This window comes from Triturus cristatus, chromosome 1_1 (assembly GCF_964204655.1).
Source record: "Triturus cristatus chromosome 1_1, aTriCri1.1, whole genome shotgun sequence".
NCBI classification, from domain to species: domain Eukaryota; kingdom Metazoa; phylum Chordata; class Amphibia; order Caudata; family Salamandridae; genus Triturus; species Triturus cristatus.
The window spans coordinates 48,726,343-48,754,143 of record NC_140579.1 but is presented as its reverse complement, the minus strand read 5'-3'; the positions used below and the strand labels follow the sequence as shown (position 1 = coordinate 48,754,143).

The 27,801-nt window shown below is 46.5% G+C and overlaps 1 protein-coding gene and 1 long non-coding RNA gene across 2 annotated transcripts in view; both read right to left on the bottom strand.

The window, feature by feature from the left end:
- LOC146869334 (E3 ubiquitin-protein ligase TRIM39-like) overlaps positions 1-27,801 on the bottom strand; it is a 184,047-nt gene that overhangs the window by 145,061 nt on the left and 11,185 nt on the right. The gene's annotated exons all lie outside the window — the stretch shown is intronic.
- LOC146869335 (uncharacterized) lies at positions 3,082-4,453 on the bottom strand. The gene is made up of 4 exons (XR_014980943.1): positions 4,336-4,453; positions 4,088-4,228; positions 3,877-3,983; positions 3,082-3,474 (listed from the first exon to the last, which is right to left on the bottom strand). It is a non-coding gene; the product is annotated as an uncharacterized LOC146869335 (long non-coding RNA).

Here is a 27,801-nt window from a genome sequence, read left to right as displayed (position 1 = left end):
GAGTTATCAGGTGAGATAAGTCACACTGTAGCTCAGAAGCCTGTGTTTTAACAGGTGAAATAACTCACACTGTAGTTTAGAGCAGGAGCGTGTGTGTTAACAGGTGAGGTATGTTACCCTGTGGCTTAGAGTAGGAGCCTCTGTGTTTTCAGGTGGGGTATGTTACCCTGTGGCTTAGAGCAGGAGCCTGTGTGTTATCGGGTGAGGTACTTCATACTGCAGCTTGGAGCAGAAGCCTGTGTCACCCCAGCAGGAATAGGAGGGTTTCAGCAATGGAGAGAGGCGTGTCTTTCTAGCGTCACCAAGAATGACTGGACTCAGAACTTCTGTCGAGTCAGTTATATCTCTGCTCCTGGTAGAAGGATGTATCCTCTGTGTGAAAGGTATTGGGTTGTCCTCCTCTATGTGTCATAGGTAGAGGTTGAGGGTTGTGCTCCTGTGCTGTGTCACTAGGATAGAGGTAGAGGGTTGTGCTCCTATGCTGTATCACTAGTATACAAGTAGAGGATAGTGCTCCTGTGCTGTGTCACTACTATACATGTACAGCCTATGTGTTATCCAGTGAGGTTTCACATTCTGGCTTAGATCAGGAGTTTGTGTTATAATGTGGGGTACGTCACACTGTAGCCTAGAGTAGGAGCCTATGTGTTATCAGGTGAGGTATAACACACTGCAGCTTAGGAGCCGTGTGTTATCAGGGGAGTTACGTCACACTGTAGCTTAGGAGCCGTTTGTCTTCAGGTGAGGTATGTTACCCTGTGGCTTAGAGCAGGAGCCTGTGTGTTATCGGGTGAGGTACTTCATACTGCAGCTTGGAGCAGGAGCCAGTGTCACCCCAGCAGGAATAGGAGGGTTTCTGAAATGGAGAGAGGCGTGTCTTTCTAGCGTCACCAAGAATGACTGGACTCAGAACTTCTGTGGAGTCAGTTATATCTCTGCTCCTGGTAGAAGGATGTATCCTCTATGTGTCACAGGTATAGGTAGAGCGCTGTGTTCCTGCAGTGTGTCATTAGTATACCGGTAAAGGGTTGTGCTCTTGTGCTGTGCCACTAATATATAGGAAGAGGGGTGTGCCCCTGTATGTATCACTAGTATACAAGTAGAGGGTTGTGCTCTGTGCTGTGTCACTTGTATACATGTAGATCCTGTGTTATCCGGTGAGGTCTGTCACTCTGTGGCTTAGAGCAGGATCCTGTGTGTTATCAGGTGTTATGTCACACTGTTGCGTAGATCAGGGGCCTGTGTGTTGTCAGGTGAGGTGTGTCACACTGTAGCTTAGAGGAGCAAGTGTGTGATCTGGTGAGGTATGTCACACTATAGCTTAGGAGCCTGGGTGTTATCAGGTGAGGTCTGTCACACTGTAGCCATGTGATATCAGGTGAGGTGTGTCACACCCCAGCAGGAATAGGAGGGCCTCAGCAACGGAGAGAGGTATGTCTTTCTAGAGTGACCAAGAACGACTGGACTGAGAAATTCTGTGGAATCTGTTATGTCTCCACTTCTGGTAGAGTGTTGTATCCTTTATAAGTCACAGATATAGGTAGATGGTTGTGCTCCTGTGATGTTTCACTAGTATACAGGTAGAGGGTTGTGCTCTTGGGCCGTGTCACTAGTATATATGTAGAGGTTTGTGCTACTGTGCTGTCACTGGTAAACATGTAGAAGGTTGTGTTCCTGTGCTGTGTCTCTAGTATATATATAGGTAGAGTATTGTGTTCCTGTGAAATCTCACTAGTGTACTGTTAGAGGGTTGTGCTATTGTGCTGTGTCACTAGTATGCAGGTAGATGGTTGTGTTCCTTTGATTTCTGACCTGTACTGGGATTTTTGTGTTCCTTTATTGTGTCACCAGCCCTGGCAGAGGGATAAACTTCTTAGCTCTCTCCTTGGTAGAGGGTTGTGTCCTTGTGTTTTATCCCCTAATAAGGAATGTATTCCTCTGTTGTGTGCAACTGTAACGTTATAGCTCCCTGAAACTCAGGTGGGATTGAGGTGCATTTCTATTTAATTATTTTGTAAATTTGTACTTGAAACATATGGTAGAAACCTCTAGGATGCAAATTTGAAACTGGGAAGTTTAGTCAAAGGCTGATGAGTAGAGCCAGGTCTGCCGCTGTTGCATAAACGAGGAGAGTTGAGGAATACGTCTTGTGCCAAAAGTGACCAAAAGGAGATGTGGAAGAGAGTTGACCACTAGTGCCAACAAAGTAGTGTTAATTACATTTATAGAGAAAAATGGATCAGTCATGGCCTCTTGGGTAACACCACTTTTGCATTAAATACTTCAGGGACATTTAAAGGCATGCTCCATGACAACTCTAATATGCAGCCTTTTTTGCTAAGTTTGTAACATCATTGGCATATATGTTGCATATAGAATTGGACTAGCGCAAGTGTATGGTATTAATTTGAGACACGTATATCATATCACCACTAAAATTATATAACATTTTATGATTTTTATATATTTCAACGACGAGTAAACTGCCCAAGATAAAGGAATGGCCTCTTGTGATGGCAGGGATAATCAGATATGCTTCACTGCTTGAAATTATTTAAAGGATTTGAATTCATAGGCCTCCTCCTGGTTGATACAGTGTGTTTCTACCCACTTTGGACCTAAAGGAGTCTTTGTCAGGACAGGGTTCCTAGTTTCGGGGACCTGCTGACAATCTGTACAGAGAACATGATTTAGTAACTAATGTCCTGTGTCCAGGGTAAGTGTGCTGAAGGTCTGAAGGTAGTCCGTGACCTGTATGATAGGGTATGTTGGGACGGGAATGTCTTCAGAATGACAAACTGGTCTCTCCTGATCTCTTGTGTGGCTATGTAATCATGCTACTATAACGTGTGCTCAGAATCCTAGGCCTATTATTGCTAATGTGAGTTTCACAACCTGTTTGGCAACCTGGAGAGGCGCGCCAAGCGTGCCATCACAACCGGGATGACACTACTGCCACATGTCCTGAGTTAATTCTAATGGTTAGGGGTATACCCAACAATCACCCTCCCCTTTTACCTGGGTATCTGAAACACAATATATAAGTAGTTGGTAAGGAGGAAACGATACACAAATATTTTTGGACACGGATACCTTTAATTATCCTGTCATCTGCGTATATATTCGCATTGTAGTTATTTCAACATTTTATCATTGAGCATATACAATAAACATATATTTACACTTAATACCTCTACAGCTAAAAAAATATACAACAAACTAAAGCCACTGTCCACCGAGGAATTTTTCTTATTGTGGAGCCACCTTTAAATAGTGTGGACTACCTAGAAGGTTCAAACATTGCATTTAGGATCATCTTTTTCCAAATTATTCATGAGAAGCAATGTGAGATTGTAACATCCACAAATAATTCATTCAAATTATACTCCTTCTATAGAACAACTGTCGACGCGGTCGCGTTTTAGCCGGACTATTTCTTACGGCTTCTTCAGGACAAAGAGCAACAGCAGCATTCTACAAAAAACACAAACGTAAGCTCCAATAACATATACAAACCAAAAATAAACAATTATCCTTGCCGGTTTATATACAGGTCTCTATCCCTGTGAGGCATATGGATAGATCCACCACCACAAAGAGCCACCAAAAGAGTGATACGCATTTCTAAGAGCATGGAAATAATCTCAATTTCTACAGACATGTACGAGCTCCCGAATCGCACAATCTACACACTTGTCTCTTATGCCCAACTTAATCTCTGTGTGGCTTTCTAAGACCAGCCTTTCATCTCAACCCACATACCTGCTGGTTAGTGCGGGGTTAGAGAGGACAAAATTTATCGTGCATCTACTTAAAACTACCACGCATAAGTCTTATCTGTGTCCGAGAGGAGATAGAATTCAAACATCAAAATACCTTAAGTGCCCATGAGGGTCACACTGGTCTGCCTAGGCTCGAAGAGCTGGGGACTCTGCGGACAACAAGTCTACTGAAAGGGGTTAGCATCAATCTTGCACTGGCCGCTACAGTGGAGAAAAGTAAGTAAATGACTACTCATGGCTAAACAAATGATGCAAGGCATGTTACGAGGCTAATTAGCGCGTCTCAGCGTTACCGCTGATCTCACCTTCTGTGTGATTTTTTACAGTCCCACGCGGTGATTCCCGAATCTCCAAACCAATAATATGACCCGGGGTGTGTCGGGATACAGATCCTTATGTTCCCAACAGTTCAATCATGTAGTGTTCCATCCTCCGCAGTATGGAAACTAAAGGCAAAGACAATGCCCAACTAAGTACTCAGGGTGCAGCAGCAAGGCATCTCAAATAAGGAGTAAGCGGCGAGCGTCCCCCTCTCCCCGCTTATCTTACTTACTTAGGTCTCTTGTTACGCTGAGGACCAGATATCGTCCTTCCAACCGGCTGTCTGCTTCAGCTCCGTGTGGAAAAAAGTGTTTCCGGACTCGAATAAGAAACTCTAGAAAGAGACAAAGGACTACTGCAACCACCACCTATGATGTGGGGGGAGTCGGCCATTTTGTAGTGGAGTAGGGGAATCGGCCCACTAGTATGTGTAGAGAGCTTACATCCTGTGGCAGCGAGGCTCTATTAGTGGAGGTCACGCGATAAATGGTGCATGTCGACCGTCAGAAGTTGACACTAACGTGCATAAAGCTAATGTTACTGAAGGCATCAAATGCTTAAACGAGACAAGGATCTTCATAAAATTACAAACAATCGTTACATGTGGAATTATTATATTTATTGAGAGTGACAAGCTACTGAACGGAAAACGAATACTATAAATCAAGTCAAAAGAAAGGTTTAAAAGAAGGTTTAAAAAAAGGGTTTAAAAAAGGTTTAAAAAGGGGAAAGAAAAAGTAATAATAGATAGGGAGGGAATCAAATAGGTTAACCACCACCATTATGTCTTATATGTGTATACACCAGAGTTAGAGAACTTGTAGATAATGCGGCTCACATTCTTAAGAAACCATATAGTAAGATAAATGTTTCAACATTACATATTTACATCAAGACTACACATCTATAGGCTGACTTATTCGGATCACCCTACCGGGTTATAAAGAGAAGAATTCTTAAACTTTTCCAGCTATTATTTTATCAATGCCCATATTTCGTCTTTGTCGTTTAGACCCTCAACAGCTGTGCGATATTTCTCAATGAGGCGTGCTTCAAGGCGATTTAGGGTATTCTGTAATAAAACTTTGTTCATCGGTCGCATGACCGTTAGAACAGTCCACCTCAATTCATCTTCTTGATGTCCCAGTTCCAGAAAATGCTGGACCAATGGAGCACCAAGAATTTTATACCTTATTCGTGATTTATGTTGTTGGATTCGGGATTTGACTGCTTGAGTAGTTTGACCAATGTAAGTTTTTTTGCATGGACATTCTATTGAGTAAATCACGTTTTTGGAATTACAATTTGAGAAACTCTGTTGCACGTGCTTTTTGTCTCCAATGATTGTAAATTTAGAGTCACTTGTCTGAGGGCATACAACGCAGTCCTGAGTTAGCCACCTAAAGTGGTTATGGCAGCATATCAAGTTCTGTGGATAATAAGTTATAACTGAAGAAGAATAAATATTCCCTTTGGTGATTTGGTCATATATTCTCTATTAGAAAACCTCATGCTTCCATACTCCACACATGTCACAGCCCAACAGGTCTATAACTGGAGTGCCACAGATACTCAAATGTTGAGAAAATATATTTTATAAAAATTAATACTTACACATTTTTATCATACGATCAATAAGTCATGAATTAAAACATTGCCCCATGCATAGAGACCATTTAATAATATTAACATTTTCTTTATGTAATACATGATTATACAATTTTGTTTTAAATAGTAGGTGAACAAACAGATTCCAATACAAAGATAGCCTCAATATTTTATACAATCAAATAAAGTGCGTTTTGAATCAAACATAAGTGAAAATTGAGAACAAGGAGAGATAAAAAGAAGAAAAAAGACACAAAACATATACGACAATATACTTCTTTATAGTTCATGAACTAATCCATAATAGAAATCAGACAACAAGCATATAACTAGTATAAACTTCCTTATCAATTATGCCGGTCTGTTGAATGGATTTAGTTAATTCAATGCGTCGACGCGTTTTGGCGGTGTTCTTGTGAACAGTAACCACCTCTTTCCAGATAGAATTTTTCTATGTTTCTGTTTAAAAACCATTTTCAATATGACCGATGAAACTCATTGAGTTGTCTTAAAAAGTAGAATCCTTATGGGTAAGTGAATCATTCACTGGGCCTCATAGCTCCATCCCCAAAGTGTAGGGGTTCAATTACATATATTCTTTTGTTTGAAATAGATATTTGGAGATAGCCATTTAGAAATAGCCGTGCCAGCTCTATCACCAGTCGTAAGAGTGTTAGAAGCACTTCACTAATGGGTCCATGGGTCTCCCAGGAGTTTCAATTCACTCCATACTCACTTGACTGCCTGCGTTAGTCCGTCCTGCCTTCTTGTTTTGAATTTAGCTAATGATTATTTATGCCTACACCTTTTTACTGTGTCAGATAAGAGTGTAGTCTCCTGTCCTGCCTTAGTGTAAGTAAGGAATTTTTAAGCAGCACCTGCCCTTTTGTCTGTTCCTCATTACAGCTTCAGGAACGCTGATGGCAGCCAGGTGCAGAGATCTCCCACTTCATTATGCCCATGTTTTGGACACTCATGCTGGATGCCAGCATCTTTGCCGCCTCCTGTGAGTGTCATCACCTTGTACAAAGGCGGCTTCTGAGACACTGCAAAAGAATTAAATTTGAAAGATATGCAACCAAAAACAGTTCCAAAGCCTTAGAGAGCAGATCCGAATTCTCTGTCTGCAAAATGTCATCGAGTTCTTCTTCACCAAGGACATGAGTGCTTTGTACGGTACTCAGATTGTTGTGTGACCAGGGCTGGTGTCTGCATGACAGGCAGTATCCCAGAGGTGAGAGAAAACAACCTAATGTCTGCACTACTTGCGGGAAGAGCCGAGTTCCTGCCTAGCACCTAGAAGCATGCCTGGTGAGGGAGGGAAGGAGAGTGTCACATGCTGAAATAGTACAGCCTGTCGGGGGACAAGTCCAGTACATTTCAGGCATGAGCAACACCCAGAGAAAGCTGACTGCCGGTCGGAGAGAAGACAGACGCGATCTGTGTTGTGTGGGGTCTCCCAGTTTCCCTCAGCAGTTCCCTTCGTAGACTGAGCCAAACCATTCCAGTAAGAATCAACATTGTGTTGTACAATGCCATGATGAGTGTGTGCTGCTGCCTGACATCAGAACTGCAACAGAAAGAACCACCATCAACGCTCAATGATCCAGCCTGGGAAGCCCCAACTGCCAATGATGACCATCCGCTGAAGACCTGACCCTGAGGTTGCAACTGCTATGAGCGAGTATCTGTGTGCAACGGGCCTAAGAGGCCACAGCGGTCAAAGAGGAGCGTTGCGCAGGTCTGTATAACTGATTCTCGCCAGCAGTCCTTGACTAGAATGAGGCTGTCGCTACAACTCCGCACAGCTAAAGCAGCTGCTACAGCAACAAGTGCACCGACCACACCACCACCGAGTAGGTATACCAAGGCAGAGAAATCCTTGGTTTATGAAGGATCTTACGCTGGGCTTGCTCAGTCTGATGGATGGATAGATAACTCCAGATCCATGCACACACATACCCACAGAGGTACACACTAATACAGATGCACACATTAATGTGCAGACACACACAAATGGTTGTACAAACTCACATATGGATATCTTCAATACATGCATACACAAACCCACAGAGGCTCAAACTCACACAGATGCATGCATTAATGTACACACTCACAAACAAATGTTTGTACAAACTCACCAGGTGGATATCTTCAGTCCATGCATGCATAGACTCACAGAGGCACAAACTCACAGGCACATCCATGCATTGACATACTCACATGCAGTTGCATATATAATCTCACTGATGTATAACTTGTATTTCCAAAGCTCTATTTGGCAGTGAGGTGTGGGGGTTCATGGTGGGAAGCAAACTCCAAACTGCAGAAAATAAATATTTAAGATGTATTTTGCGAGTCCCACGAGCACCCCCTCGTATTCCATTCACGAAGAACTAGTGTCCAAGCACATCACGGACCTGGTTGCGGTTAAACCCCTGTTATGCTGGGTGAAGATTTGGTCAAATGAGGAGGCAGGATTTAACTGATTTGTAATTCAGGATTGCTTCTCCCTTGACCAAGCACTCAAAATATCCTAGTTAACGTATATAAAGGTTCCTTCACTGCTCTAGGAGGACCAGATATGTTGACCAGATATGATATCATAAAACCTCAGGATAAGAACACCATCAAAGAGTTGTTTTTTAAACATGCGGCAGCAAACCGCGAGGCACATGAACTCAGAAAACCCTTGATAAGACCTCATATCTTGGTAAAGTCGGTGCAAGGTATTGTGGTAAATAAAATTCCTTTACCTGGACTTAATTTGATACAGAAACATAATAAAATAGCTCAGTAAAATGAGAGGCAGAATCCGTGGTATTAGAGGTTCGGAATGGGCTTTATTCCAATGAACGATTATAATCGGTTGCTCCAAGTTCCATCACCACGGAGGTTCAGGAAGTGAAGTACATACATTATTGACATGAAATGACTTTTATAGATCATACATTACAATGAAGCGAATGCAGTAGGCGTAACAATTGATAAGGAAAATGACGATTTATCTGCGTAACCAAAAAATGGGTGTAATAAGGAGTAAAAAGGAACAAAATTGGTTATGATGTCACATATAGGTGGATCTATAAGATAATACTTGGCATAGATGCGCGCGCAGCAACATGACGTGTAATTGACGTGTAACTAGGGGGTGAAGGGGACTTGACATTTAGCTCTACATGTGGAGACAAGAAGTCTGGGGGGTCAAGTCAACCTAATCCCAAATCATATCTAACATCCTATGTTTAAAGAACTATGTTATCCACGAAAGAAGGACTCTCGGACAGAATCTATTCTATACTGACTGTGCGTGCGTGTACAAGCGTCTAAGTGTCTACACTAAATGCGAGGGGGTAGGAATATTCCATGGTAACAGGGCTATGAGTTACTTGCATGAGGACAGAGAAGCCGGGCCTTTTGCTTGGTAACTGGAAGAATGTTTAATTAAACTACTAGGCAGGAATGCATCGGCTGAGGGGGAAGCAGATAATTCGAAGGTGAAATACAGTTCTTGGCAGAGAATAGGCTGATGTCAGGCTTCGTGAGCCGCGCAGAGAATGAGACAAAGTTCATGGTCACAGATGCAGGCTCAGACTCGAGCTTTCAGAGGCAGAAGGCAAGAAGAGTTTGATGACAGAATCAGGGCCTACTTGCCTGGACTGTAAAATGGAGTAACTGAGCCATATAAAGCCGGTGGCCTTTCATATTTAGGAATGGAATATCCGGCCTATTCATGGCGGATCTGACAGAGGACATGTTGACGGTGGACGCACATGTATTTGCGTCTTCATAACTGGAACTGGAGGGAACATACATGTACTTGTAACATGCACATAGAACCGTTGGGGTCCAAGATAGGGGACATAACTGACCAGAAAAATCCATATTTCCACATTCCCTCCTTGTCCCCTACTTGCCCGTTAAGAGATATCAATCTTCATTAATCCATTGATCTGTTCATATAGCATCATTTGTTCTTCTTTCTTCTTCCGTGACGAATGAAATCTTGGTGGTGGAATACACGATGTGGTACACAGACCACAGATCGCTGGTCCACATTGTAGACATAGACAGCAACTGAATAGTATGAGAAGGCCAATACCTAGGAAGGATAGAACTCTCCATCCCCAGGCTGATATCACACTCCAAAACCAACTGGACCAAGTCCAAGTGCCTGGGTTCTGGTGTATCTGGTTTACAATCTTATGAAGGCGAGTTATGGCTTTATATACTGATGGCGAATTTTCTGGTATGAATACGCAGCAGCTTGATCCGATGACCCTACAAGCTCCGCCCCTATCAGCCAGGATGACGTCAAGGACAAGACGATTTTGAAGCACAACAATCCGCATAGCAGACTGCTCTTCTGTTAAATTGCCTAGGGCGGAAATAGTTTCATTCACTACTGCTTCAAGGGTTCTAGTTAATCTACGTATCAGTTTACTATTTGTAACAGTACCTATATAAGGAAAGAGACCTTTATTGAAATCTGTGTATTTTTCCCATGCTGTTTCAGTGTAATCGACAATTGGGAGATCTCTCCGCTCTCTGTTGTGTACTAAATGAATATTTCTGTAATAATCAGGAGGAGCTAGGAAAACAGGTGGCAAAAGGAATGCAATGTAGCAGGTACCATCCCAATCTAGAGGTAGACGCATATATGCGGTCTGACCACATATAAAGTAGGAGTGGCGATAAGCTCTAAATGAAGATTTGCCTTGATCGCTGAATTCTACTATAGTAGTGCATTTACTATGGCCCATATGTATGGAACCAACCTTTCTTACACACAATTCACCCTTCGCTGGGAATACTGACATGGTGGGTAAGACTAGTTCAACTTCGGATACGACATTTAGAATCATGAGATTAGGTGTAAAATTACCTAATCCATATACTTCATTTTCTAGATCAGTTCCTGTTCTTTTGGGGCGACCCTCCTTGTCAGGGTAGCAGACCTTGAGTAAAACTAGGTTCAGATTTCCCCATACCCACTGATCTTGGTAAACTGCTGTATCTGAGTCTATGGAATTGATTAAACTAAACCATGCTCCACAGGAGCCATTATGTGTAAATGGGTGTGGAAAGAATGGCAGGACTCCTTCATAATTCTGATAGGGAGGGAGCCGGCCACACACCCAACAATTGGTGGCATTACTAGTCTGATGGGAATGATGTAACATACTAATGAAAGTGTTATTGCGCAGCGCAAGTCTATAAGACAATTCATGCGGAGGTAAGTCACTAAAAGAATGTTCTGCGGTAACATTGTAAATATGTCTAGAAATAGGGTAATATATGTGCAACAATATACTTGCAGTAATTATTAAAAGACTTAAGAAAAACAAGATTATTAATGTCACTATGCAATGGCTACGCAGTGATTTACAATACGCCTGTCGTTTCAACATTTTTCGCGACTGTCCATGATTCAGGTCTAGAGGATACATGTCAGAGACAAATTCAACCGCTTCACCTTGGAGAGGACTTAAACAATCAAATTGTCTGACGTTCTAGGCCTCAATTTTACTTTATAGAGTTCGGTTTTAGTCCTTTAAACCAAAGGAAGTTTTGAATCAGTCTGTGAGGGAGTGCAGGGCACAATGTCTATATCCGAGGATAGTCCATGAAATTTCTTGATATGACTTGAATGAATCCAGCCCTTGCGGCCCTCGATCTTCACGGCTGTCCTTGTGGTCAGCAGAACCAACTTGGGTGTCTTCCACCTGGGCTCCAGCTGAGTCTTTCGGTCGAAATTTCTCACAAATACGAGATCACCCGGAACTACGTCATGGGGTTTCACCTCAGTGTTGTCGGGAAAGGCTGCAGCTACCTGTGAACGACAAGATTGTAGTGCAGACATCAAGGAAGCCAAGTAATCTGTCAGCATATTACAGTCAACATCAGTTATTTTGCGTGGTATAGGCGTCCCCCACATATTTGGTGGTCTACCAAAGATCACCTCATACGGGGATAGCCCTGTTCGAGAGTGTGCTACCATTCTCATGTAGAAGAGTGCAACTGGTAACGCTACTACCCAGTCGACACCTTTCTCTCTGCATATTTTGGACAATCTGATTTTCAGGATCTGGTTATGTCTTTCTACGAGACCTGCTGCCTCGGGGTGTCGGACACAGTGGAATTTCCACTGATATCCTAACAGAAGTGAAACGTGTTTCATTAATTCGGATGAGAACGGCTGGCCGTTATCTGTGTAGACAACACGTGGTAAACCGTATCGTGGGAAGAATTCTCGAACCAACTGTTTGGCAGTAGTCGGGGCAGTGTAATCTGAAACCGGGTATGCCTCTGTCCAACGGGACAGAGCGCAGACAACTACGAGAACATATTTGAATCCTCGACATCGTTCCATCTGGATATAATCCATCTGGAGGGCTTCAAAAGGGTGATCAGGAGGATGAAATCCACCCTGTTCTACGGGAACGCTTTTTCCTGGGTTGAACTGGCAACAGATCATACAGGTACGGACCTTTTGTTTGGCTGCTGCTCGTAAATGTTTATTGAACCAAATGTGTTGAATGCTGTCTAGCATAGCTTTTTCTCCTAGATGTGCTGGACTATGTGTAGTGTTAATTATAACTTGGACCATTGAATCAGGAAGGAACCATACAGACTTTTCCTTCATCATCCATCCTTGGTCCGTTTGGATCCCTCCTAATTCAGTCCATTTCTTTATTTCGTCTGGTGTAGCATGTGTCTGTATGTCAATTATGTCAAGGGTAGGATCTTTAACTGTCATACACTGTGTCGGTGTCGGAACTATTGTCTTTGTCATGTCGGGGGTTTGAGTTTGAGCAGTCTGTTTAGCTGTTCTGTCGGCTAGATCATTGCCTTGGGAAATGATATCAGTAACTTTCGTATGAGCTTTACATTTCATAATTGATATTGCCGTGGGTAGATGTATTGCATCTAATAAAGCATGAATGAGGGGTCCGTGCTGAATGTGGGCACCGTGGGAAGTTAAATAACCTCTCTCTCGCCACAGCACGCCGAAGTCATGTACAACTCCGAATGCATAACGTGAATCAGTGTATATGTTGACTTTTTTATTCGTGGCTTGAATACAGGCTTGTGTCAGAGCGATGAGCTCTGCGGCTTGAGCTGACAAAGTATTTATACGATTGGTTTCAATGACTTCAGTATCTGTGGTGACTGCGTAAGCAGCCACTAACTCTCCTGTACTTGTTCTCATACATGAACCATCTACATACAATGTCAGGTCTGGATCTGACAATGGGACATCTGTCAAGTCCTGTCTGGGTTTCGTCGTGATTGTAATAACTTCAATACAGTCATGAGCTAGTGGGTCTGTTCCGGTTACTGGCAAAAGTGTGGCAGGATTCAATGTGTTACAGCGTCTGATTTCTATATGTGGCTGAAACAATGTAAGTTCGTACCCTGTAAGTCGCGCTATAGTCAAGTGTTGTGTTTGCGTTCTGTTTACAAGAACCTCTACTGCGTGTGGTACTTGAACTGTCAATGGATGTCCTAACACTATGGCATCGCTTTGTCTGATTGCTAAAGCTGTCGCTGCCACTGATTTTAGGCATGCAGGCAAAGCCTGGGCTACGGGATCTAATGTACTAGAAAAATAAGCACATGGTTTGTGTGCTCCTGCTTGTTCCTGTGTGAGTACTGACAAAGCAGTACCTTCGCGTTCTGTAACAAAAAGTGTAAACTGTTTTCTGTAACATGGTGTTGCTAAGACAGGTGCTTGACATAAAGCTTTCTTTAGGCTTTCAAAAGCTTGTGTATGTTCCTGAGTCCAAGGGAGAACAGTCGATGTGGCTGCCTCCTGTGTTGTCAACTGAATGAGTGGTTTTGCTAGAAATGCATACTGAGGGATCCACTGCCTACAATATGAAGTGAGGCCTATGAAAGCCCGCACCTCCTTTTGTGTCTTGGGTGTTGGCATGTTAGCTATTAACTGAATGCGGTCCGGTGTAAGCTGCCTTCCCTCCTTGGACAGCGAGTGTCCAAGATAAACAACTCGCTGGACACAGAATTGCAGCTTAGAAGGGGACACCTTGTGCCCCTTTTCGGCTAGAAATTGTAAAACTGTCAGTGATGCTTTTTCACATTCCGGTTCGCTTCTCGCGGTGATCAGCAGATCATCGACATATTGAAGCAGAGCAGTGTTAACTGGCATGTGGATACTGTCTAGTTCTCGTTTCAGTGCTTGGCTATAGATGCTGGGGCTTTCTGTAAATCCTTGAGGTGCGCGTGAGAATTTAAAGCTACGTCCATTTAAACTAAATCCGAACAAATATTGGCTCTCCGGATCTATTGGGACGCTGAAAAAGGCATTCTTGAGATCAATTACAGTAAAGAATGTTGCTTCGGAATCAATGGCTGTCAGTAATGACGAGATATCTGGGACCACAGGGAATTGTGGCACAATGCACTTGTTTAATTCGCGCAGATCAATAACCAATCGATATACTGGCGGGGCCTTTGGATCTGTTCGTTTAAGAATCGGAATTATCGGTGAATTACATACATTGGAGTCTGTTTCTACAACTACTCCTTGGGTAATGAGCTCGTCAATGATTTGTAGTAAAGCCACTACAGCATCTGGTGGTAACTTGTATTGTCGCATTCGTGGTAGCACCACTCCTGCCTTTAATGTGACTCGATATGGTGTAATATTCATACATCCAACATCAGTAGGGCCTTGTGCCCATAGATGTGTAGGTACAGTCTGCAGTCGGGGATCCATGTCTCTAGACACATAGTGACCTTTAAAATCACGTAAAAACAATCTTACTCCTTCCGGAGAACAACATATTATGGCTCCTAGAGCTTTCAATGTTTTTATTCCTAATAGATTTTCGGGACATGATTTAGTAAGCAATAAATCTGTAGTTCGGGTCAGAGGTCCTATCGTAAGTGGGAGAGGCTGTGACACTTCATTAACAATAGGCTTTCCTGAAAAACCAAGGGAAATATTCTGTGAGCCTGAGAGGGGTGCCCCTGGAACTTCACTACGTTTTATGGTTGTTCGACTTGCCCCTGTATCGAGTAAGAATTTTCTGTCTTGGCCTAATAATTCACTATGTATATAAGGTCCTTCTTGATCTACAGGTATTTCAATAAGGGGTAAGTCAACTTCCCTCTCTAGGCTAGTTCATGCGTAACGCTGATACTCAGGATATTCATACTGTGCGGTCTGATACATTTGTCGTGTTGTTGTCTGTGTGGCAGCAACAGGCAGCGCTGGTGCAGCTGGCACAAACTGTATAGACTGTTGTGCGGCTGGCATGGCCTGGGCATGCTGCGGAGCTCCTTGTTCATTCTGATCTTGTCTGAGTGGCCGTGGTCTTTCTTGTGTTTTACCTATGGCGATATTATGTTTTAAAACTGGACAGTCGTGTACGTAATGACCTGGCTTTTTACAATAATTACATGTCCCTTTTACAGGTCCTGCTGAATCGGAATGTGTCATACCCTTCTTATGTCCTACAGCTGGGACTGTCTGGGAAACTAGCATTTTCATTTTCGTGTCTTTCATGCGTCTGTGTTCATGTTCTTGTTCCTCTCTAATTCTATTGTGATGGTACTGTAACATTTGTAACATTTGTGATGGAGTGTTACCTTGCCAGGTACTCTCGAATTTTAATACTCTATTCTTTACTGGGGGCAGGGCATTTTCTACTAATTTTGTTACAAACAGATGTGGGTATGATTCGCTACTTGCTTTTATGCCACTATTTATACCAAAACATTTTTCAAATCGGGCATAGTAATCACTAGTGTCTTCATCTTGCTTCTGTTTACAGGCTGAAATTGTACCCCAATCTTCCTTTTTCGTAGTTAATAAACGTGGCAGTACCTGTACTAATAAACCTGGTAGTGCTTTAGTTTTATCCCCAAGTCCTGCTCCTGCAGTTCGGGCCTTTTCTTCCGCTTCTAACACTGACCATTCTATCTTTTGGTCTCCTACCTCCCACTCTTTTTCCTTGAGTTTCTCATAAATACCAGCAGGCATCAATACCTTTAATATTGTCATAATGTCGGGATAGGTATACTCTCCCATGAGTAACATGTCTTTAATTTCTCGGTGAAAACCCGCTGGATCTCTGTCATGACTGGGTACCACTTTCTTCATTTGTAACAATTCTATTTTTGATATGGGCGTATATACAAATACGCGCTTAAACTCGTTGTCCTCGCCTTTTATTGGGTGCACTTCTCGTAAGGGATTCTGTCTATCCATGTGATACGTGGTTCTTTCCTTGACGGGCAATGAGACATGCTCTGCGCATACAAAAAGAATATACTGCTTTCTTGATTCTAGAATTTCTTTAATTAATTTAGTACCTGCACCTCTCCATTTATTCATAAGCAATTCAGTCAATATGTCAGGTAAGGGACCAGGGTCCGAATGCTGACTCCGATATAGTATAATGAGTTGTTGAATCATATAAATCCCAACTAACCTCTGTTCGTCTGGGGTGAGATTCAAAAATGTGCGTACTACTGTATCATCACTATATTTTCCGGGACTGTCCACCCAATGGACAGCTGCCCTGGCTAAATCTTGTTCATCCATAGAATCGAGAAAATGATAACCCCTTCGTTCTCGGAGTAGTTTGTCGGCGGTTTGGAACGAATGCTCGTTAGACCTGATGTTAATTATAGGTATTTGGAAATTCCTATTATTATCTGGACATATCGGACGTATCGGGTCAATAAGACATCTATTACTATTACAAGATCTTCCTCTTCCTACATAGGCTATGGTGTCTGACTGTCCTGTGGGCAGTCCTGACCCTTCTTCCTCGCTTTGTTCGAACTCGTCTACCTCTAATCTCTCTTCGTGTAGGCGTTCTATTTCTTTACGGATCTTTCGGCACATGGCTATTATACAATTTTGCTTATCATGTCTCCCTTCTGATATATTCTGGCTCCATCTGGTAAGAATTTGCATTGCTTCCGGGTTTACCCCCGGTCGGTCTTGATTTCTGATCACACAATTTATGAGGAAACGTAACAGTTCCCCCTGTATTTCTACTTTCTGGTATTCCATAGCTCTGTTAATACATTCTGGATCTCGCCCTGTTTGGACAAAATGATATATTTTATCTAGATGCGCAGTCATTCCTGGTAACTTCCCTAAATACACTGCGGCTCGTCTGATACGCAATGATGCCAGGGTCATTTCGTCCTCTTTACCGGGCACAGGGTCATATCTGCAATCTATAAGAAGTTCCTTCAGCGTACGGGCACTTATGAGTTTGGGTGTACGTGAATGTGCTGACTCTTGAAAAGTAAGTTTATTTATTCTGGGTGGCGTAGAAAAAATGTTACTAGCACCTCCCGTAGCCCCATCTGGGGTGTCGGGTGTGAAAGGATTCGTTGAACGTGACACAGCAACTATAGGTGTGGACACAGCTATAGAAGTAGCTGTAGGAACAGATGCAGAAACAGATGTGCTTGCCGGAACTTGTGACTCGATTTGTTGCTGTAGGGATACGGGTACTGGATCTTGGCGTTGGATCTCCCTGGTATGCGGTCTATGTGGGGCGGAATTAGCATACTCGGGAGCTGCGTCATCTAAATATGAGGAAAGAAAAACATCTTCTGCGGTTCTAGGATGCCCCTTAGGATGTACCTTTATTGGGAACAATGGGGGTGGCAAGTCTTTCGGTATTTCTGGAGTAGCCTTAGGTAATCCTTCGGCCAGAAGGGGATACATACCATTCATAAGGGCATTTCTTTGCCTATCTACTTGTTCTGATTTCACTCGGATACCTTCCTCAATTAATAGATTTTCTCGAACTTTATTTGAACTCTCTTTATTCTTTTCTTCCTGCCTACGTGCTTTTTCTGTGCGTCTATGAGATTCTTTACGCCATAACTCAACGGCGTCTTTCTGTGACTGTCTGACCTTCCTTTTCCATAACTCTTCCTCGACTTTCATGATGCACTCCGCATCCCAGGTTCCCGCTGCGGGCCACCTCTGACTTTCTGGTAATTCCTTGGTGTAATCTACCCATAAATCAAGAAATAATATAGCGTCTAAGCCATGTTTATGATACATGAAGTACCCTGGAGTGTCCCTAGGAGGAATAGGGACGGCTTCTTCGAGAACCCCTTTTCTTGTAGTGATCTGTCTTAGTTTCGAAAAGAACGGCATATTGGCAACTGATCCGATACTTAATCTTGAACACACTTAATACAAAAGCACAATAATGAACAACCATTCATACCACAATATGCAGGACGTTTTTAAACACATTAAACATTAAACATTAAACCTTTAACTGAAACAACAATGATGATCGTCTGCATAACTAATCACCAAGCTTAATTCTTGACAATAACTAGATACTTCGGAATACTTGATATACTGCTAAACAGTACAGATACACTGCTAAAACAGTGCAGACCGGATTTGTGTACCCAAACCCGTCTTGACCGGCACAACCTATGTGCACGTCAGAAATGCCTCCCCAGTAATGGTACTCACCGGGTAGCTTCGGAAACGGAAGGCCTCGGTAACTTGAACTTTAACCGGACTGGACTCGACTCGACTCGTCGGAAACTGGACTCGACTTGGGACTTCGGAAACTGGTGGGCTTCTGTATACCTCGGATCTTGCTCTCTCAGCTAGGCTCTGGTCGGGATACTTCGCACTTCTCACCGCCTCGTCTGGGTGTTGATCGCAGCCTCAGTCGCCCCCGCTTGACCGGAGGGAGATACAGGAAATCCTGCTGGTACGCGTTATTGTCCGTCCAGCTGTGGCAGGAGACCGGGCCTGCAACTCACCGCCGGCGCGTGAGATGAGAAAGTGTCCCTGTTCGGGCGCCATTCATGTGGTAAATAAAATTCCTTTACCTGGACTTAATTTGATACAGAAACATAATAAAATAGCTCAGTAAAATGAGAGGCAGAATCCGTGGTATTAGAGGTTCGGAATGGGCTTTATTCCAATGAACGATTATAATCGGTTGCTCCAAGTTCCATCACCACGGAGGTTCAGGAAGTGAAGTACATACATTATTGACATGAAATGACTTTTATAGATCATACATTACAATGAAGCGAATGCAGTAGGCGTAACAATTGATAAGGAAAATGACGATTTATCTGCGTAACCAAAAAATGGGTGTAATAAGGAGTAAAAAGGAACATAATTGGTTATGATGTCACATATAGGTGGATCTATAAGATAATACTTGGCATAGATGCGCGCGCAGCAACATGACGTGTAATTGACGTGTAACTAGGGGGTGAAGGGGACTTGACATTTAGCTCTACATGTGGAGACAAGAAGTCTGGGGGGTCAAGTCAACCTAATCCCAAATCATATCTAACATCCTATGTTTAAAGAACTATGTTATCCACGAAAGAAGGACTCTCGGACAGAATCTATTCTATACTGACTGTGCGTGCGTGTACAAGCGTCTAAGTGTCTACACTAAATGCGAGGGGGTAGGAATATTCCATGGTAACAGGGCTATGAGTTACTTGCATGAGGACAGAGAAGCCGGGCCTTTTGCTTGGTAACTGGAAGAATGTTTACTTAAACTACTAGGCAGGAATGCATCGGCTGAGGGGGAAGCAGATAATTCGAAGGTGAAATACAGTTCTTGGCAGAGAATAGGCTGATGTCAGGCTTCGTGAGCCGCGCAGAGAATGAGACAAAGTTCATGGTCACAGATGCAGGCTCAGACTCGAGCTTTCAGAGGCAGAAGGCAAGAAGAGTTTGATGACAGAATCAGGGCCTACTTGCCTGGACTGTAAAATGGAGTAACTGAGCCATATAAAGCCGGTGGCCTTTCATATTTAGGAATGGAATATCCGGCCTATTCATGGCGGATCTGACAGAGGACATGTTGACGGTGGACGCACATGTATTTGCGTCTTCATAACTGGAACTGGAGGGAACATACATGTACTTGTAACATGCACATAGAACCGTTGGGGTCCAAGATAGGGGACATAACTGACCAGAAAAATCCATATTTCCACAGTATGGAGCCCTACTTATCTGTATAATTAAGTATGTATGACAGATTTTTAATCACCAGTTTTAGACTGAAAAAAATTCACCATCTACTGGCTTCTCCTCCAGGCTTTGTTTCACACACAGTCGATAGTGGTGCCTGTTGCTGCGACTCTAGGTCTCCACAGGATACCCTCCATTTTCTCTTTTTTTGTAAATAATTCTCGTACCGTAGAAGATCGTATCCTAAAGGGCTTTTAAAAGATCTGGGGTTTGGACAGGTTCGTGTTGACTTACTGTTTTTACAGCTTTTATCTAATGCTCACACACTTTTTTGTGTTAGTAACTTTTTAAGGTCTGCCTTAAGGCTGAGACGCTCTAGGGGAGACTAATGGTTATTATCCTGTTGCGTATTTGCACAATGCTTTGCTGCTATAAAATGGAACAAATCCCTGCTGGTTATTGTGGAGTATTTATGTGTTTTTTGCTTATCAATTTGTGCTCATGGCCCGAGCATTCGTTTAATGTTTTTAAGCTGTCTGTTGGATACTTTGTAAACCTGTATATGGTTGTACGCAGTTACTACGAGGATCTGAGGTGCTGAGTTTCTTTCTTTTTTTAAATGTTTCTTTTAAGGCTGTATTTACTGCTGAATAAAGATTATTATTATTATCATTATAACTCCAGATCTATCCACACAGGAGCTCATGGAGGAATACACTCGTACATATGCACACATGCATTTGCACACTCACGAATACCACCAGACCTTGTGATATGAAAATCCATGGACAGGCATCAAAATAAGTAAGTACAAACTCACATCCAATAAATCAAGACCAAAGCATACCCAACCCTCAAACACACATGCACACAGTTGAGCACATGCATTTGCATACTCTGTGGCACAAAGAAATCCATTTATGCATACACAGGCAAACACTCTTCTATGCCCCCAAAAACACACAAACATAGAGATGCACAGACACGCATGCACTCTCACAGATAAGACCAAAACTATTCATACAAAAACACATTCTTAGACACATAATAATGAACCTGCACGCACACACACACACACACACACGCGCGCGCACGCATGCACACACACACACACGCACGCACACACACACGCACAGACTGGTACATACTCAAAGCCAGATAATGCAGCACCTGTGCACACATACTCTAACACACACCATGTAAGTATGTAAATACTACCTTAAGGTCAGAAGAGTAATTCTTGTTTTTGTTTATTTTTTAACGATTCCTTGGCCGATTTCAGACCCAATATCCAACAGCATTGAAATTATATTTATTTGGTGTGTACCATGACCCATTCTCTAGGGTCACTCATCAGCCTCAGCGTGTCCACACAAATACAATACATCATCATTTGTAAAGCGCAACAGCTGCCTCAAACAGAGGTGTCCCGGCGCTAGTGTGATCCTGCAACAAAGATACTGGGTCTCCTAAGCTGGAGAATTTCACTGGTCCCGGCTAAAGAGCCATGTTTTTAGGGCTTTCCTGAACTCCCCTTCATCCGGTATCTGCTGAAGTCTTACCGGAAGTGAGTTCCATAGTCTGGTTGACTGAGAAAGCCCTTCCTCCAATGCGAGTCTTTACGAATTGGGGAACACACAGCAGATTCTGTGAATTAGAACGTAACAGCCGCCTTTGCTACTAAGGGCAGGTCCGTTTTTTGATGTCTGGGCCTTGAAAGCAATTGTCAAGGCCTTGAATTCTATACGCTGCGCAACTGGCAACCAATGGAGCTGTTTGACATGAGGAGAGATGTGTTGTCTGAAAGGCGCTCTTCTAATCAGTCTCACTGCTGCGTTTTGCACCATCTGTAGACTTTTTATCAAATATGCCGGAAGACCAAGGAACAGGCTGTTGGCATAATCAAGCCTTGAAGTCACCGTAGCATAAACAACTAATTTTCGACAGCTCTCCGGCAGAAGAAAGAGAAATTTCCTCAATCCCTTCAGAATTCCAAAGCAAGTGGATGTAATGGAACGTATTTGGGAAGCAAATGTCATCCCTGCGTCCCATTTTACACCCAGGTTTTTTACCGTAGAGGACGGACAGGGTGGAGAACCCATTTCCTGCGGCCACCACAGACCCGATGTCGGGGGTGAATTCTTACCAAAGAACAGCACCTCGGTTTTTTCTGTGTTCAATTTTAGTTTGTTGTTGTTCATCCACCTAGAGACATCACACAGGCAGCCCCTGAACCTCCTCGAAGGTGTTTGCCGACAGGTCCTTAAAGGAGAACACCAGCTGTGTGTCATCTGCATAGGAAACGGTTTTGATTCCCCATTTAGAAATGAGCGCACACAAAGGAGCTAGGTATATATTAAAAAGTAGCGGACTCAATGCTGAGCCCTGCGGCACCCCACACCAGAGGGGTTTTGCTTCTGATTTGTGTGGGTGTAATATCACTCTTTGTGTGCGGTCGCTTAGGTAGGACTTGATCCAAGCCAGTGCCGAACCTTTCACTCCCACCTTCCTCAATCTGGCCAGCAATATTGGGTGCATTCGTTTAATGTTCAAAGGCGGTGCACAGGTCTGGCAGCACCAGCATAGCTGAGGCTCCACCATCCACTTCCATTCTTATTGATTCGGCCACCTCCAATAGTGCAGTCTCAGTACTGAAACCAGCCCGGAAACCAGACTGTGTTTCATGTAGTACATCGTTAAAAACCATGAAGTTGCTAAGTTAATGTTGTACCAATTTTTCCAACATCTTTGCCGGCGCTGGGAGGAGAGAGATAGGGCGATAATTTTTTAACTAATTCACATCAGCATTAGTTTTTTTTAGGAGAGGTTGGAGCATCGCATGTTTCCAAGATTCTGGAAAGATGCCGGTACTTAATGAGCTGTTCCATAGGAGGTTAAGGGTTGGATTGAGAAAATGGGCAAGTGCTACCTGTTAGACGGCGACCTCAGAGGAGCCCGGAAAGGGGTCCTGACTACCCTGAGACCCACCCTCGAAGTATCGTAGCCGGGCACTGGCGGGAGACTCCTCCAGGGGAGGAATCTCGTATCTAGGATCGTACCTCTGGCACCACACGACACAGAGTCACCACACCGTGTGTTCTTAGAAATCAATCTTTATCAATTAGGTTAGCACTGCAAATATGTACAAGAAGAGCGCGGGCTCAATGAGTCTCGGAAGGGATAGGGGGTAGCGGGACAGTCTCTGGCAAAGGTTCAAGGCAGGGACGTACCCGGCGCACAGCTCACAATCCTCGAGCTGGGGGATACGCTGGTTGTAGTTGGGGGTCCGGCGGGACCGTGGGAGTCTGTGGGAGCCGCGAGTCACTCAGCGGGCTCAGGTACAAGTTCGGAGGTCTTACGATCTTCAGGGAGCCGCGAGTCACTCAGCAGGCTCAGGTACAAGTTCGGAGGTCTTACGATCTTCAGGGAGCCGCGAGTCACTCAGCAGGGCTCAGGGGGGTCTAAGTTCCAGGAGCCGTGACCGCGTCAGCAGGCTCTCGTTGTTCCAGCGTCGAATCTGCCGGACAATCCCAGAGCACCCCTTGTTATAGCTCGACCCCTCTTTGATGTCCGGAGTCTGAACAGGCAGGGGTCTTGTCACCTGGGGGTCGCTTGTCGGGGTTTTCTGCCAGTGTCTTTTGATCCTTTCAGGGCCGGGTCGGGAGGAGCCCCAGACACACAGCAGGCATGGAGCCAGCCCTCAGGGAGGCCGGAGGGCCGATCGAAACCCATCGTCCCAGGGGGGTTCAGAGGTGCGATAGAAACTGCTCCTCCCTCTCTCATCCCCGGGCAGGCGGGATGTCCTCCAGCCGGAGTGGCGCCGCTAGGCCCGGGTCGCGCTGGGGCCGGGCGGCCATCTTGGTGCATGAAGTGGGCACGCGGGCCCGAGGTGGCCGAAAGGAGAGAGGCCATGGACAAGGATGTCCGGGTCGGGTGCGGGTGTTCTGGTGGGAAGGATCGGCTAGGCCGGGTGCTTGGGGCTGCAGGCACCAGGTTAGGTGGTGCGGGGGGCACGTAGAGCCATGCTACGAGGCCGGGTCCAACACGCGTCCCCCCCAGCTGAAAGCCGGAGAGAACTGCCCATCATCTTGGGGGGTTCTCTTCGCTGAGGTGGAAGAACCGGGAGAGGCCGTCAGCGTTGGCGTGGTCCGTACCAGGGCGATGTTCTACGGTGAAATCCATCCCCTGGAGGGAGATTGACCACCGCAGTAGCTTGGGGTTCTCTCCTCGCATCTGCATAAGCCATCGCAAGGGCCGATGGTCGGTTTGGACTCTGAAATGGGTGCCGAATAGGTAGGGGCGTAGCTTCTTGAGTGCCCAGACCACGGCAAAGGCTTCGCGCTCAATGGTGCTCCATCTCTGTTCTCTGGGCAACAGCCGCCGGCTGAGGAAGGCGATGGGCTGGTCTAGGCCTTGGTCATTCACTTGGGACAGGACGGCCCCAATGCCATGCTCGGAGGCATCGGTTTGGACTACAAACTCCTTGGAGTAGTCGGGAGCCTGGAGGACGGGGGCAGTACACATGGCCTTCTTTAGGGCATCGAACGCCTCCTGGCAGGCAGTCGTCCACTGCACCTTCTTTGGCTGTTTTTTTGACGTGAGTTCCGTGAGGGGGCCGACCAGGCTGCCATACCCCCGGATGAATCTTCGGTAGTAGCCAGTGAGGCCCAGAAAGGCTCGGACCTCCGTTTGGGTGGTGGGTGGTTCCCAGGCTAAGATGGCGTCGATCTTTGGCTGTAGTGGGGCGACCTGGCCGCTTCCGACCTGGTGCCCCAGGTAGACTACTGAACCTTGTCCAATCTGGCACTTGCTGGCTTTCACTGTGAGGCCTGCCTGGCGCAGGGCGGTCAGCACCCTCCGGAGGTGCTGGAGGTGTTCACCCCATTCGGAACTGAAAACGGCTATGTCGTCTAGATAGGCCGCGCTGAACTGTTCCAACCCGGCCAGGACTCTATTCACCAGTCGCTGGAAGGTGGCCGGGGCATTTTTCATTCCGAAGGGCATTACGCGGAAGCGGTAGTGCCCATCTGGGGTCGAGAAGGCGGACCGCTCTTTGGCTCCCTCGGTGAGCGCAATCTGCCAGTATCCGCAGGTGAGGTTGAATGTGCTGAGGAACCGGGCTGCCCCTAGTCGGTCAATGAGCTCGTCGGCTCGTGGAATGGGGTGGGCATCGGCTCGGGTGACGTCATTGAGCCCCCGGTAGTCCACGCAGAATCGGAGCTCGGGGGCGACACCGGGGGCCGCTGCCTTCGGGACCAGGACCACGGGGCTGGCCCAGGGACTGTCAGATGGCTCGATCACCCCCAGGGTCAACATCTTCGAGACTTCGGCTTGAATGCAGGACCGGACCCGGTCAGGGACTCGGTATGCTCGGTGTCTCACCGGCGGGCTGTCCCCGGTGTCCACGTCATGAACACACCAGTCGGTGACTCGGGGGATCAGGGAGAAGAGGTCGGAAAATTTTCCTAGGAGCTGGCGGCAGTCCTCTTGTTGCTGGGCAGTGAGGGCTGGGGAGAGGTTCACTCCTTCCACGGAGCCATCCTGCTCCTTGACACACAGGAGGTCCGGGAGGGGATCAGACTCATCTTCGGCCCCGTCATCGGTGGCCAGCAGGAGGCTCAGTTCTGTCCGCACGAAGTGAGGCTTGAGGCGGTTCACGTGAAGGACCCGAAGGGGATCCCGAGGCGACTGAACGTCCACCAAGTATGTGACTTGACTCTTCCGCTCAACCACTTTGTAGGGCCCAGTCCACCTGTCCTGGAGGGCGCCAGGCTTCACGGGGGCCATGACCCACACCTGCTGGCCCGGCTGGAACTCGACCAGAGTGGCATTCTGGTCGTACCAGCGCTTCATCTCTTCTTGGCTGGCCTCCAGGTTGGCCTCGGCCAGTTCTCCGAACTTCCTGGTCTGGTTCCGGAGGGTCAGAACGTATTGGAACACATCTCGGGGGGTGGTCTGGGGTGCTGCCTCCCACCCTTCCTTAACCAAACTGAGGGGACCTCGGACTGGGTGTCCATAGAGTAACTCAAACGGGCTGAATTCTAAGGACTTCTGGGGGACTTCCCGGTAAGCGAACAAGAGGCAGGGGAGCAGGACGTCCCACTTACGCCGGAGGGGCTCTTCTAGGCCAGCGATCATCCCTTTCAGAGTCCTGTTAAACCTTTCTACTAGGCCGTTCCCTTGGGGATGGTACGGGGTGGTGAACTTATAGGACACCCCACATTGTTGCCACAGGGACGTCATGTATTTCGAGATAAAATTAGTGCCGCGATCGCTCACGACCTCGCGGGGAAAACCCACCCGGGAAAAGATCCCCATCAGGGCCCGGCCCACCACGGGGGCCGTGATGGTGCGTAGGGGGATAGCCTCAGGATAGCGGGTGGCGTGATCCACTAGGACCAGGATGAAACGGTGACCTTGGGAGGTGGGGGGGTCCAGTGGCCCCACGATGTCGATTCCGACTCGTTCGAAGGGGGTACTGACGACCGGGAAGGGTTGGAGGGGAGCCTTGCGCTTCCCTCCACTCTTCCCACTAGCTTGGCACGTGGGGCAGGACTTGCAGTGGGCTTCTACAGCTGCTCTCATTCTAGGCCAGTAAAAGTGGGTCACGAGACGGCTGTAGGTCTTGTCCTGACCCAGGTGGCCGGCAAGGGGGACGTCGTGGGCTAAGCCCAGGAGGAAGTCTCGGAAGCGTAGGGGTACCACCAGCACCCGTCCGGATCCCAGCTCCACCGACTTCTGCTCACTGTACAAAATGTTATTCTCCCAATAGACTCGGTGCGTTCCGGTTTGGTCGCCTGCGGCTTGGCCCTCGGCCTGGCGCCGCAGCCCGACCAAGGAAGGACAAGTGGCTTGCTCCCGGCAAAATTCTTCCCGGGTGGGCCCGCCCTCGTGGCGCCATTGGGCCAATTTGGGCAGATCTCCTAACTCGGGGACCGGGGCGGTGTCGGACGGTGAGGGTTCGTCGCGGGCGACTGACCCTTCTGATGGGGGGACGGGAGGACCCTCGGCGGGGACTGTTCTGATTTCTTCGATCGGGGTGTCTTCGACTTCTCCCAGGGGGGTGAGTCGGGCTGTCATAGATCGGGTGGTGGCGCACACCCACTCGGGGAGTCCCATCATTCCTAGGTGGGCCTTGCGCTCGACGTGCTTCCAGGGAGAACTCTCCAGGTCGTTCCCTAAGAGGCAGTGGACCGGCTGGGAGGTTCGTACGGCAACCCTTAGTTTACCTATCACCCCTCCCCACTCAAACGGCACCAGGGCTACCTGACACATACTCTCTTTATTATCTGCGGAAATTACTGGGCAAAAGACGTTGGGGAGGATCTGCTCCTCGGGGACTAAGTGCCTGAGGACACCGGTGATACTGGCCCCGGTGTCCCGCAGGGCCTCTATTTGGTGGCCATTGATCTTGACGAGCTGCCCGTATTTCTTCGTGTTGGAGGGCAGGAGGCTACCAGGGACCATCTCCCTATCTCCCAGGGATACTAGGGCCATAGCTGCGGGTTCCCACTCCCCGGTTTCCTCAACCTCCTCCCCCAGGGCTACGTTGGCTATCTGTCTCGCAGGGGTTGCAGGGGGGACTTGGGTGGCCATGGGGCACTCTGGGTCATTGGCGTAGTGCCCGGGTTTCTGGCAACGGAAACAAGTGACGGTTACCCGGTGTCCCCGTCTCCCGGGGGCCCGGTGACTGGTGGGGGGGGGCGCTGGGAAAGGGGGAGGTTGGGTTTTCGGGGGGCTAGGCTGGGACTCTCTCTGCCCTCCCTGGTTCCCTCCTCCTCTCTGGCGGGGTGGTCCCTGACTGGCTCGGGGGTATTCTCCTACCATGCCCCGGGGGACCCGGGTGTTGGTCCAGCGGTCGGCTTCCACAGCCAGCTTCCTGGGATCTGTGAGTTTGCTGTCGAGCAGATGCTGACGTAGTTCCACAAAGCAGTTCGCAGCCAGGTGTTCCCACAACATGAGGTCGGTGAGTTCGGCAAGGGTGGTGACTTTGCTGCCCTTGACCCACCCATCGAAGGCCCGACTGAAAAAGTTTACATACTCCACCCAGGTGGTGCCCGGGATCTTCCTGCAGTCCCGGAATCGCTGACGGTACATCTCTGGGGTGAGGCCGTA